General features: G+C 34.5%; 1 pseudogene; it reads left to right on the plus strand.

The window, feature by feature from the left end:
- Window positions 1-1,657: 1,657 nt before the first annotated feature.
- Window positions 1,658-12,941, plus strand: part of LOC101701515 (zinc transporter ZIP6-like) — a 31,196-nt pseudogene continuing 19,912 nt past the window's right edge.

Consider the following 12,941-nt stretch of genomic DNA (forward strand, 5'->3'; position numbering starts at 1 on the left):
CACTTAAGAGTATCGCCTCATAAATTATGTAAAGGTAGAAATTTTCAATGATGAATGTCATTATATTGTATACCTAAAATGTGCCAATAAAATTAATTAAAAAAAGAAAAAGTGAATTGACAAATTAAAGAGAAAAGTAGAAAAACATCCACATTTATGATCAAAGATTTTAACACTCTTTTTTCTTCTTCTTCTTTTTTTTCTTTTTTGGAGACAGGGTCTCACTATGTATTTCAGGCTGGCCTTGAACTCACTATGTATCCCAGACTGGTCTTAAACCCAAGGTGATATTGCTGCTTCAGCCTCCTTACTGCTGGGATTAGAACATGTACACTATGCCCAGCTGATATTTCATTGTCTGTAATGAATAGACAGAGTGCCTAGACAAAAATATCAACCAAAAAAGACCAATGAAAATATAAATATATCAAACAAGTAATCATATAATTTGATTAAAATTGACTTTTAAACATTAAGCCAAGCAATTATAAAATGAATGTGACTTTCAAGTCCACATGCAGTGTACATCAGGATAGATACTATGCTGGAACAAAACATGAGTTAAAATATAGTGTAAGGATATGAAGTCTGCCTGGATATTTCTGTGAATATCATATTAGCCCAATATTAAAATATATCAGGTGGATCTGACTGAATGACCAGCGAGTGGCAAGTAAGTCGAAGGCCTTTTGTAAAACTAATAGCAAACAATCACCATGAAGACTGAAGATTTTACCATTTCAGAGCTTTTTATTCTTTTTTAGGGATCCAGTGGTATGGAATATGCTGGGACATCTCTAAAGTAAAAGTGGGCTTTTCATTTGCTGTCTGTAAAGAAGTATAAAGTTATACTTCTTTAGTTTATGGAGACATTATATTCTCCTCTTTGGAATATCCTTTTGTTCTGTTTACTGAGTAACAAGGAAGACTGTAGGCTTTGAATAGGACCCAGAAGAATAAAGGCCTTTGTATGAGGTTGAAGCTGCTCTTCTTCCATTATGAGATCCAACTGACCCTAAGATATCAGAGGTATCTGTGTTGAAAATCAACAAACTTTAAAGCAGCAATGCACCGTCAGAGACAGCTGGAGTCCCAGGAAACTGGGACCAAGCTATACCATCTACAACAAATACATTAATCCAAAATCAACTATGGTCATGGTATTGGGTCATGGGAAAAAGGGAGCCCTTGTTATCAAGTGACTCTGTGGCCACAGAGGGCACAGACTGCTGCTGCATTATAGCCTCACTCAGAGTGACTCTGAAAGACAGGGGTAAGAGGATATTCTTCCAATGGGCAGATATTCAGGTAAGTACACTTAATCATCCATTTTGTTTCAGAAGAGCATATGTCTGAGTTTATAATTCATCCTCAAGTGGAATTGCAAAGGAGTTGGCCTACTGTGAAGGGTGCGTTTGGACTGGAAGAGTAGGGACAGAAGATATGGGAAAGCAGCATGTGGGAAGGTCTATAGGAATAGCAAAAAGAGTGAAGATCTTTGTATTGCAGGTACACTCCAGAAAATGTGTACCACTGAGTAAGGCTATGTTCCTAGGTCATCAAGAGGGTATTGATCAGTTGGCATCAGACAGTTTCTTCCATAGATCACTTCAGTGTTGCAATGAAGGCAGAAATGAATGGTATCATAGAGGGTAACATGGGGGCACTCTACTCACTGCAAATTAATCCACAGATGAAGCCATTGCTGAATGTGCTGTTAGGAGGTCAGGCCTTGTTGGAAGAAGTGGGTCACCAGGTCCGTGACCTGGAAGGGTAAATCTCCCTCACTAGCTCATCCCTTCTCTCTCTACTTCCTAGCTGACATGATATCGGCTCTCCTTCACCAGCCCCATCCACCATGCTACTTATGCTTTGGAGACAGCAAGGGCAAAATAAACAAACCTAAGGCAAAATAAACCTCTCTTCCTTTAAGCTGTGGGTATTGGGTATTGTGTTCCAGCAACAAGGAAGTGACTAAGACAAATGCTATATCTACTCCCAAGCTGGTTTTTGCCACAGGTACAACTGCCAACAGCAGAAGCGTCTACAAAGTTCCAGTAGGGTACCATCCTCTAAGAGATGGCCATTCGATTGATTTGGAAAGGAGAGTGATTCCCCTTGATTGGAACCAACATTTATTCTGGGATAGAAATTTTCTTATCTCTTTAGAGGTGTTCTCCAATATCATTTTCTCAGAATTTACAAAGGGTTTTGTCTACATGTGGGTTACACTTAAAACTGCATTAGACTAAAGGGTGTACTTTAGATATAGATTAGTTATCTATTGCAGGGCTAAGGATGTAGCTCACTGGCACCGTGTTTGCCTGGCAAGTACAAGGTCCTGAGTTCAATTCCCAGTACCAAAAAATAAAAGTTATCTTTTGTAGCATAACTGTGCTTCCAAAATTCAGTAGCTTTAAAATGTAAACATTTAATTTTTTATATTACTTTCTTTGGGTCAAGAAAACAGGAATGGCTTAGATGGAATGTTATGCCAGCCAAAGTTGTATTCAATATGTGTACCAGAGCTGGAGATATTTGAAAGAAAGACTGATTGAATCTAGAGACTCTTATTTCCAAGACATTCATAGCGAGTCAATGGTAGTTGTGTCTAAGGATCTCAATTCTATGCCACATGGACCCTGAAAAGGCCTGTTTAATCTTCATTAGGACTTAACAACTACATTTATCAGGGAAAATCACCTCACATGGAGCAAAGTGAAAAACACATTCTATGAATTAGCTCTGGGATTCACACACTATCATTTCTACCATCTCTTATTGATTCCACAGGTTGTCTCCATTTAGTGTTAGAGGAGACAGTACAAAGTCATGAATAAATAGGAATAAATATTAATGGGCATGGTTTTGGATGCTGAATTTTACATGACCCAAAATGGTGATGCAGTGGGTTTCTCATCATGAGATCCACTATGTTCCTTGTTATACTCCATGGAAGTATAGACCTCCACTGATAGAGTAAAGCAATGGTGTTGTGAAAGCCTATTGGAGCTTCCCACCTAGAGATCTTGTGCTTCATGAAGGGACTCCAGCCAACCAGGATGCAGTATGTATCTTAATTCAGTGCCACTGCACGACGGTGATTCCCAAGTAGGTAGAATACATGGGTTCAACAATAAGAGGCTAAAAGTGGTAGTAACCCTGCTTGTCACAGTTAATGACCTGTTTGAAGAATTTGTACTTCACATTTTTTAATGTGAAATGGCTGCAGAATGAGTCTAGACTTTTCATCAAAAAGACTCTCTTTTTTTCCTTGAATTGTTTTTCTCAAAAACCAGTTCAGTTATATGTGCTCTATTTCCAGTCTCTCAATTCTATCCAGTAGGTCTGTATGTCTATCTTTACAACACTATTACCTTATTTTGATGAGTAATACTTGAAATCAGGTAGTGTAAATTTTCCAATTTTTTTCCAGATTGGCTATTCTAAATCCCATACACTTTCTTCCAAATTTTTAGAATTAATTTGTCAATTTCAACAAAGAAATCAGCTTGGATTTAATTAGGATGACACAGACTCACAGATCAACTTGGAGAGAATGAACATCTGTCTCAGTTTGGCTTCTCTGTAATACAAGATGAGACTAAAATTTGTACTCATGTAGTTAACTGGTGAGTGCTCTTGAGAATAATGATCATCCAAAGGTAGAGAATCAGGTCCGGGCAAAGAAAAAAGTTGACCAATGATACATCTGTGACACAGGGCAGCTCTGGGGCTAAAACAATTATTCATATCTTGCCTATGAATAGGAACTACATAATGCTAGTTACACAATGTTACAAAAACAAAAATGGTGAAGCAGTCAGAATAATAAAGACAAAACAAAATAATACAAATTAGAACCACTAGGTGCTGAGTACAGTATACATTTGTAGGCATTCTAAAACCCTTTACCTCAACATTGGTGAGAAAATGTTAGCTTAATTCCTAGAAATAGACATCATTTCACTAAGTGTATGATATATGTCTTTTTTTTAACTCCTTTTTTGTTTTATTTTCTTAAGACACCAGTCCTCTTTTTAATAATTTAAGAACTGACAGCAGTTTGGAAGAACTCGAATCTCCATTTTTGTTATAAATTCACTCATTCCATCTCTCTGAAGACCCTAGGAGGATAAAACATACTGCTGCTGTTCCAAACAGAATAAAAATATGTGGAGTTCAAAAGGTTTAGAAGGGATTTATTGGGGAGATGATCACACTGTATTTTATGATTTGCTATAAATTCTGTGGTTACAGCATATTGGGGCAAAGTGCTTATTCAGCACTATTAAAAGTTTGATATTGTCACCTTGCTCATTACTATAGACTCTTGTAGATAAAATGGCATTTCCCCAGAGAGGAATCCATCCTGGAGACTGCCTCATTGCTGGTTTATTTACATTTACAGTGGTGCTGGTTGTACCCAAGGCCTGCTTATTTCCATTTATCATAATTTGAGGTAGGCATACTCTCTGCTTCTTATAATTAGAAAATGTATTGTCACTCTGTGTATCCAAATGTTTCTCATTTGAACACAGAGCTTAGATGTCACATACTTCAAGAAATTAACATTTGGTCACTTTTCCTTCAGTCTTTTTCTGTTTTAAATTCTGTTTGTTAAGAGATGATTTCATTCCATATAAAATGATCATAGGCAGCAGGTGCCAGGTGTGTTGCTTTGCAATTTACATACACCATGGTGGCTAGCAAAATGGCACAGATATATACAAAGGCACTACAAAAAGGCCCTTATGATTGTAACAAATTGATCTTATCCACAGTAGTTAAATGGAGACAATACATACATAAAGAAAGAAATATAAACTAGTTAATAGAGTGAGGTTTTATTTTTTCTTTACAGACAGTATATCAAAATGTTGGCTGACAATTTAAATGGACCCAATTAAGGTATTAAAATTGGCTATAAATGTGTAATATGGCTGGCACAGAATTTTTCATATTGATTACTATACAAGGAGACATTAAATACCTGATAAAAATATCCAGAATGTATTTTAATGCAGAAAATACTTACCACAATATGTTCAGATGAACTCTAATCAAGCCAAGTATTGGTCTAAAATTATATTTAGCTATTGGGAAAATGCAGCATTAGTCAATGTTTTTTAAAAAAGGTGTTGCTTTTGTCAAACACCTAGTAACTGGTAAATCTCAGAGTAGAAAGGCTTTTCTTACAAGGTTGAATTTGTAGTGGTTACAATATTCCTCTATATTTGAAACTTGCAGACTCTGAACTTCTTCACAGTCAAAAGTCTTAATAACTTGCAATTATATTGTCTAACTGGCCCTTTAGCCTTCACTCTAAAAGTGGCTTCTTGCTTTTGCCAATATTGCCATATGTGTTGTGCTACTTCTCTGAGCTTGTCCATAATATTTCATAAGGGAATATCTTCTCAATGTGTGCTTTAATTTTCTTTCTGAGACCCTGAATTTGAAATATTTTCCCACATCCATTCATACATGATATTTCCTGTTTAAGAAGTTTTCCCATTCTCTATTCCACATTTATTGATTTCAGTCTCTCAGTTGTCTCTTCCTGATGGTGCAACCCTGGAGATACTTATCATCCCATTGTAGCTCTTATATTAAGTCATATAAAAGCCAGCATTTGAATCACTGAGTCACCTATCAGAAGCATAGATTTACCACAAGCTCCAAATTATATATATGTTATATATATTAAAATAAACTGAAATAAAAACTGCAGTTACCTAAAAAAAATCTGATGAATAGGTAAAAATCTCACGAAAATTCCAGAATACAGCAACAATCTCGGTAGTTTCTAAATCTTTGCATACATTTCAAGCCTGTGTGTAAATAGCATTGTATCATTTTGAATTATTTATTAATGTCAACACTTATTTTGAAATACAAAGTTTTCTATGAAATAAGCCTTTGTTAAGCAACAAACTTTAAATAACATGAACACATTGTCTAACTTCCAAACCTTTGTTTCTAATAGAATGTTTAATCTCAAATTCTGCCTCATGGTTAAGCACCCGTAACCTGTCTCTCACACTAACCTTTCTATAGTAACTATCCTTTCAAACATCATTGTTGACCATCTTCATTGTTTATGGAGCTATAGATTTTCCTTTGTCCCCTTGGATTTTTTATTAGTGCTCCTCCTTCTGTATCAAGAAATAATCTCCTTCCACTTCTGCCATGAATTAATTAACCCTGATTCTATCCATTTTATTCACATCCAGTGTACACATATCCTTTTCTCTTACCTTCCACCACATACCTCTGGCTATTTCCAAAGTCATATTTTTAACTACTCTCTCAGCTTGAGCTCTGTCCTTATGGAGTTGACTCTCAAATATTTATTGCTCTTACCTTGAATTCTGGCTCTGGACTAGTGTCCGCAAGGTACATATTTGATGCTATAAAATCATCTCAGCTTACTTTTTTCATGCTTTCATGCTTTTCTCATGGTTTCATCTCACTATTGCCATAACAACTTCACCCCCTTTCCAACTGGCTAACTTAGCATATTGTAGTACAGAAGTTGAAAAATTATGTCATAGGACAAATCCCACCTGCCACCTATTTCTATACAGCTTGCAAATAATATTTGTTATATTTCAAATGATTGAACAAAATTGAAGGAAGAATAATATTTCATGATGTGAACATTTTATGAAATTCAAAATGTGGCTGTAAATAAAGTTTTAATGCAACAGATATTTATTTACATGTTGTCCAAGACTGCTTTTGTGCTATGATAGCACTGTTGAATAGTTGCCACAATGAATGCGGTCTGCAGAATGAGAAATATTTAATATCCAATTCTTAGAGAAAAACTCTGCAGACTCTAGTTTTAGTGGATGAAGCAGGCATTTTGAAAGATTCAGATGAAGATAAATACAAATCTTAGGTCTTCTCACTACATAAGATTTCAGGAAATGTTACTCAACACTAATGAGCCTCAGTTTTCTCATCTGTGAAACAGCAATGACAACAGCCAAGTATTTTATGAGGCTTATTTCTTCTCAGTGTAAGATTAATAGAGTAGACTAAATTGCTTTCACATTTTGTTATTTCTAACAGGTTTGGTGAAGGAGTGACAGTCTAAATATATTTTATTATGGTATCAGCTCAGAAATATTCTCTAACACCTCTTTTGTTCAAGGCTTCTTCAGATTCAATTGAAAAACCACTGATAGAATTAATTTAACCAAACACCTATTATCTTGTATAAATAACATATCATTTTTAGGATTTTGTTTGTTTAGGGTATATATATCCTATAAATAGCAAGTTATACATATAATATTATGAAAAGACTCCTTTATGATACTGTCAGAAAAAAATTGTCTTAACTTCTTATGTAGTTTAGTTTCAAAGGAACTTCTATTTATCTAAATGCCTAAGTACAGAATAAGAGACAAATGTTGAAGAACATCTATGATCTTTGTTCTTGTAATTTCTGAAACAACTCTATTCTAACTCTGTCAGTGTACCTGCAATGTCAGATATTTGTCAACATAGGGGCCCCTTTTTGAAATATCTGACAAAAAATTTCAAGCCAAAGTAACTAGATTCCTCTGAAAGTGTTTTAGGCAGAGCATTTAAAAAAATTTATGCCAAGCCTTAGGTATGCATTTATCTAATGTGAAGAAAATACTTTAATTTAGTCTCTATATTTTTATTTGTGCCCCTTACACACACATGACAGAAGGGGGGGGGAGATTGGATATTGACAGAGAAAGAGATCGTTATTTGTCTCATTCACTTTCTCATTACTGGGACAAATTACTCAACACCTACAAGTGAAAGAATGAGAGGTAGGTTTGCTCTTGCTTGGTTTGTAGAGGTTTCAGTGCATAGGGCACAGCAGAGAAGCAGCGGGAATCAGTTAGAGAAAGGAGGAGCAGGAGAGGGAGAGGTACTCTTCTGAGTCACGCCCCCAGTGACTGGCCCTACCCAGGCCCCAGCTCCTAATAGTACACCCAGCAGAACTCATTAGTGGATGAATCCAGCAGTCGGTATATTACTCTCTGGATCCAATCACCATCTAAAAGCCCAGCCTCTGAACACATAAGACTCTTTGGGGACATCCCAGATCTAAACCTTAACTGTACATAACTCTATCTAGAACTGCTGATACACAATAAAATATTTTTATCTAAGATTAGAGAAAGAGACAGATGCAGAGAGTGTAGTGTTTTACTATTTAACTTAAAAACTAATTTTAAGAACTACCCATGTTACTAGATATGTATTCTATTGATTGCTTCTTGCTGCTATAAGGTATTCTATAAGTGTGCCTAGTGTATTTACTTACCTGTTGCTCTATTTAGACATTGAAGCTGCCAACAATAATGTTTTTTTCTACAAACCATGCTATGGTGACAGCATTTGATCTTTCTTTCTATCAACTATTGCAAAAGTTTATGATGCATTATAAGGTTCATATGGAGTCTTACTTTAAGACTTTAATAGCCCAATCATCAAAACAGAAAATACAGTTGTAAGTCTCACACATTCTGATTTCAAAATTTACAACAAAACCATGGTTAGTAGTGTGATATTGACATAAAGACAGATATTAGATTAATGGAACAGAATAAAGACAACATGAGTAAACCATGAGATTTGTTCAAATTATTTTCAGCAAGGTTCCCAAGAACACTTATGGGGAAAAACCACTTAGGGCACACCTGTCATCTCAGTATTTGGGAGGCTGAGGCAGGAGGATTGTTGTGAGTTCAAGGCCAGGATGAACTATATAGGGAGACCTTGTCTCAAAAAAACAAAACAAAACCAAAAAAAACCACACCAAAACTACATGTTTGTATCAACATTAATTATGAAAAGGTTGATACAACCATGTCCATAAACAGATGATGAATAAACACAGATATATAGATAGATAGCATAGATAAATAGATATACATATAGATACATAGATACAGGTTTAAATAATTCAACTTTATTCCTGATACATGCCACAATGTGGACAGACCCTGAAGATATCATGCTAAATAAAATAAATCAGTTTCAAAAAGATATATTGTAAGATTCTACTTACACAAGGTACTTAGAATAGTCAAAGTCATAGAGAAGGGAAATAGAGTGGTCCTTATCAAGGAGTAGGGGACAGGACAGCGGAGAACTAATAAACACAGAACTTCAGTCAGAGAAGATGAATGTATTCCTGGAGACCAGACGACAACGGTGACGGTTGCGCAACCACGTGACTGTACTAAACGCTGCTGATCTATAAAAACATTAGTGTTTAAAACGATAAATTTTGTGTTCTGTGTATTTCATCACAATGAAAAAGAAATGTTCTCCTGCTTATCCCTAGGGCATACACAAATACATCTCAAGATGCATGTGCATTTATTTTCACTAGCAATTGAAAGATTCACCGGAATGGTTGTATCCATTCATATCCCTGATAATATTGATTCAGGATCCTTAATTCCAAACTTTTCCCTGATAATTTCAGTTGTCTAGTTTTTACATTGTAGTCTAATGTATAACATGCTATATTAATGGGGGATTTCTAATTACTACCAAATGAATCATCTCAACATGTCTAGTCATATCTGCTTTTCATTTCTAAAGAATTATCTTATTTCTGATCTAAAACACTTCCTGATGTTTTACAATGTTAATGTTTTTATAAACATTGCAAGTATCATCTTCTCCCTGTTAACCTTTCTATTGTGTCCTCCTCTGAATATAAATAAAACATTTTTAATTTAGTCAAGTCTTCAAAATTTTTACAAAGTATGAGGTATTATCATGTCTAATAAAACTTTCACATCCTACAGTCATAAAGTTATTCACTTATGTTCTCTGTTAACTTTGTATTTTCACTGTTTATGTTTAGGTCTTAATATATCTGTATATCCTAGAAATTAAATTTAACATAAATTTGCAAATCTATATGCTTCCATAAAGTTTAATATTAAATTTAGTGAAGCTCTGTACCTAGACAGTGTCTTATTCTACAAAAAAATAATTTTCCTTCTCCTTTTTACCAACTTCTCCATAAGGATTGTCATAATTATTTGTAGCTAAGTTTGAGATGGAAACTAATATTTCCCCTATAAGTTATTGGTAATATGAAATTATTTTACAGAACCTGATATTATAGAAGTCCTCAGAAGTAATGTAATAAAGTTTTTAAATTCACTTAATATCTGGCACATGTAATAGTTCCTCACGTATACTTACGCATTGACAAGTACATGGGAGGTGGAAAATGTATTCAGTTCATATGATTGGCTATTTGTGAAATTGAGTGTCAAAAATGAAAGTATCTCATGAAGGTATCATGCAATTATAGGAATAATAAGATAAAATCAGTTATGTTTATCTGAGGTTCATAGATATGAATGGAAATAATTGAGGATTTATAGTATGAAATCCACAAAGATGGACAGGCATTTTGAGGAAGGATTCTACCGACATAGCCAAGAAAATTCCCTTGCAGTCTAGAAACCTTAGCTCCTATATTTTGGTGAACTTCCTGGCACTTGTCAAACTTTATATTCTCAAGAACAATTAGAAACTGATCCCAGCTCAAGATAATCTGGGGAAATTTGCAATTTGTTCAATTACATTTATCCCTATGCATATGTATGGATATACTTGTTCATTCCTTTTTTCCCTTTATATATAGAGATTTTATTCAGTGATAATTGTTTTAATGTGATTAGAGTCATTACGAAACTTCTGGAATGTACACTGATAATCAAAGTCTTAGTAAAAAAATTTTAATAATAGTTTGATATTTTGTATGACTTTATATGGAGGTAATTTGATATAATCTCATATTTTACATGTCTTATATATTTCATATATCATAAATCTTTGATGTTTTGAAACAAGAATTAAAATGCGAGAATTTCCTTATCAATAAGCTTTTCAAATTATTTCATTTGCCATTTATTAAATGTTGAGTGTGTTCACAGGTTTATTGCAAATAACTCAGTATATGTGTGTTGATAATTTGTTTTCTTGGTCTTCAAAAAGTTTGAGGCCATACTCTTAAGTGAAATGAATAGGACACACATGTGTAAATTCTGAATAATTTCTCTGGTGTGAGAAACTGAAAGTGTAAATAAGGATCAAAATGTATAATAGATAATGTGAAATAGGAAGAAAAGGTCCAAAGGGGAAGGAAGTGTGAGGGGTAGGGGAAAGGATAGAAGGGAAAGGAAAAAATGTGAGAAAAGGAAAAAATGGAAACAAAGTCTTTGTACATAGGGAGGGATGAAGGGGTTGAAGGAAGGGCAGGGGAATGGGGAAAAAATAAGAACCAATATATATCATGTAAAGATACAAATTCCGAATGATGAATGTCATCATACTGTATACCTAAAATGTACCAATAAACTTAATAAATACAAAAAGAGTTTACAATCAAATAGGAGGAATACAAACAAAAATCAAATGAAAAGTAGTATAGTAGAGGGACAATTCAGGTATATTGACCACAGTTTCCACACTGCCACATTAAAATGAGTCACATGAATATTCTAGTTTCACTGTGCATAGAAAAATTCACATACATTTTTATACTGTAATGCAGTCTATTAAGGGGACAACATTATATGTATGCAAAAACAATTTATATGTCCTAATTTTATGACACTTTATTGCTAAAAATATTATTGATTGCTTGAGCTTGAATCTTGATCTTATTTCTGGTGGAAGATCTTGTCTTGATGTTTATGGCTGCTGAATGGTAAAGGTAGTGATTGGTGAAAGTTGAAGCAGCGAGAGCAATTTGTGACTTCTTTCTCTTTCTCTCTCCTTTGTGTAGTGCTGGGAATTGAATCCAAGGCTTTGTGTATGCTAGGCAAACGCTTTTTCACTAGCTGCACTCCAGATTCCATGATAGTTTCTTAATTATGGCACATTACATCACAGAGCAACTTGCTTCAAAATGGAAGTCAATTCTCTCAAACCTGGCTACTGCCTTTTATGCAAAATTCTAACTACATTGTCATTTCTGAAGTGTTCACAGCACCTTCAACAGGAATACATTCTATCTCAAGAAAACAATGTCCATTGCTCATCCTAAAGGCAACTTCTTATCCACCGAAGTTCCATCGGGAGATTACAACAATTCAGTCACATTTTGGTGCCACTTGTTTCTAGATTTTTGCGATCTCCATTATAGCTCCAGTTATTTTTTTCCAGTGAAATCTTGAACTCTTTGATGTCATCTATGAGGTTAGAGTCATCTTCTTCCATACATCTTTTAATGTGTGATATTTTGATCTCCTAAATTCACAGATGTTCTTAATGAAATCTACAGCAGTGAATCCTTTTCGGAAGATTTTGAATTACTTTGCTCATATCCATCAGAGGATCAAACTGGTATCTACATGAACTATAGTTTTAAAAATCTGTTTCTTAATAATAAGACTTTAAACTCACATGCTGCAGAATGGTTATGATGTTAGCAGGTATGAAATTCTCATCAATCATACACATCTTCATCTGAGTTACTGAGTGATCCAGTGCATTTTTAATAAACAGTAATATTTTTAAATGATTTTTTCCTGACCAAGAGTTCTCAATAGTGGGCTTATAATATTCAGTAAACCACGTTGTAAATAGTGATATCATTTAGACTTTTTGTTTCCATACATAGAGCATGGCAGAGTAGATTCAGCATATTTAAGATGCAAAATTTTCTCAGAATGGTAATGGGCATTGCCTTCAACTTAAAGTTACTTCATTAGTTCTGACAAATGAGTTAGGCTGTCCATTTTTTAATTAGTACCTGTTTGTAGTACATCATGAAGACATTCATTCTGGGTAGTTGATACATGAAAATGACACATCTTAATTATTTTTATATCCTCTTCCTCCATTCACCCTCCTAACATCTCTTGTTCCTGTTCTTATTTGCAAAAGATGTAGTTCTCTATTTCCTATTGTCT

This window comes from Heterocephalus glaber, unplaced genomic scaffold, assembly GCF_053883595.1.
Source record: "Heterocephalus glaber isolate CG9 unplaced genomic scaffold, H.glaber_assembly_v1.0 deba00000594, whole genome shotgun sequence".
In the NCBI taxonomy this organism is placed as follows: Eukaryota; Metazoa; Chordata; class Mammalia; order Rodentia; family Bathyergidae; genus Heterocephalus; species Heterocephalus glaber.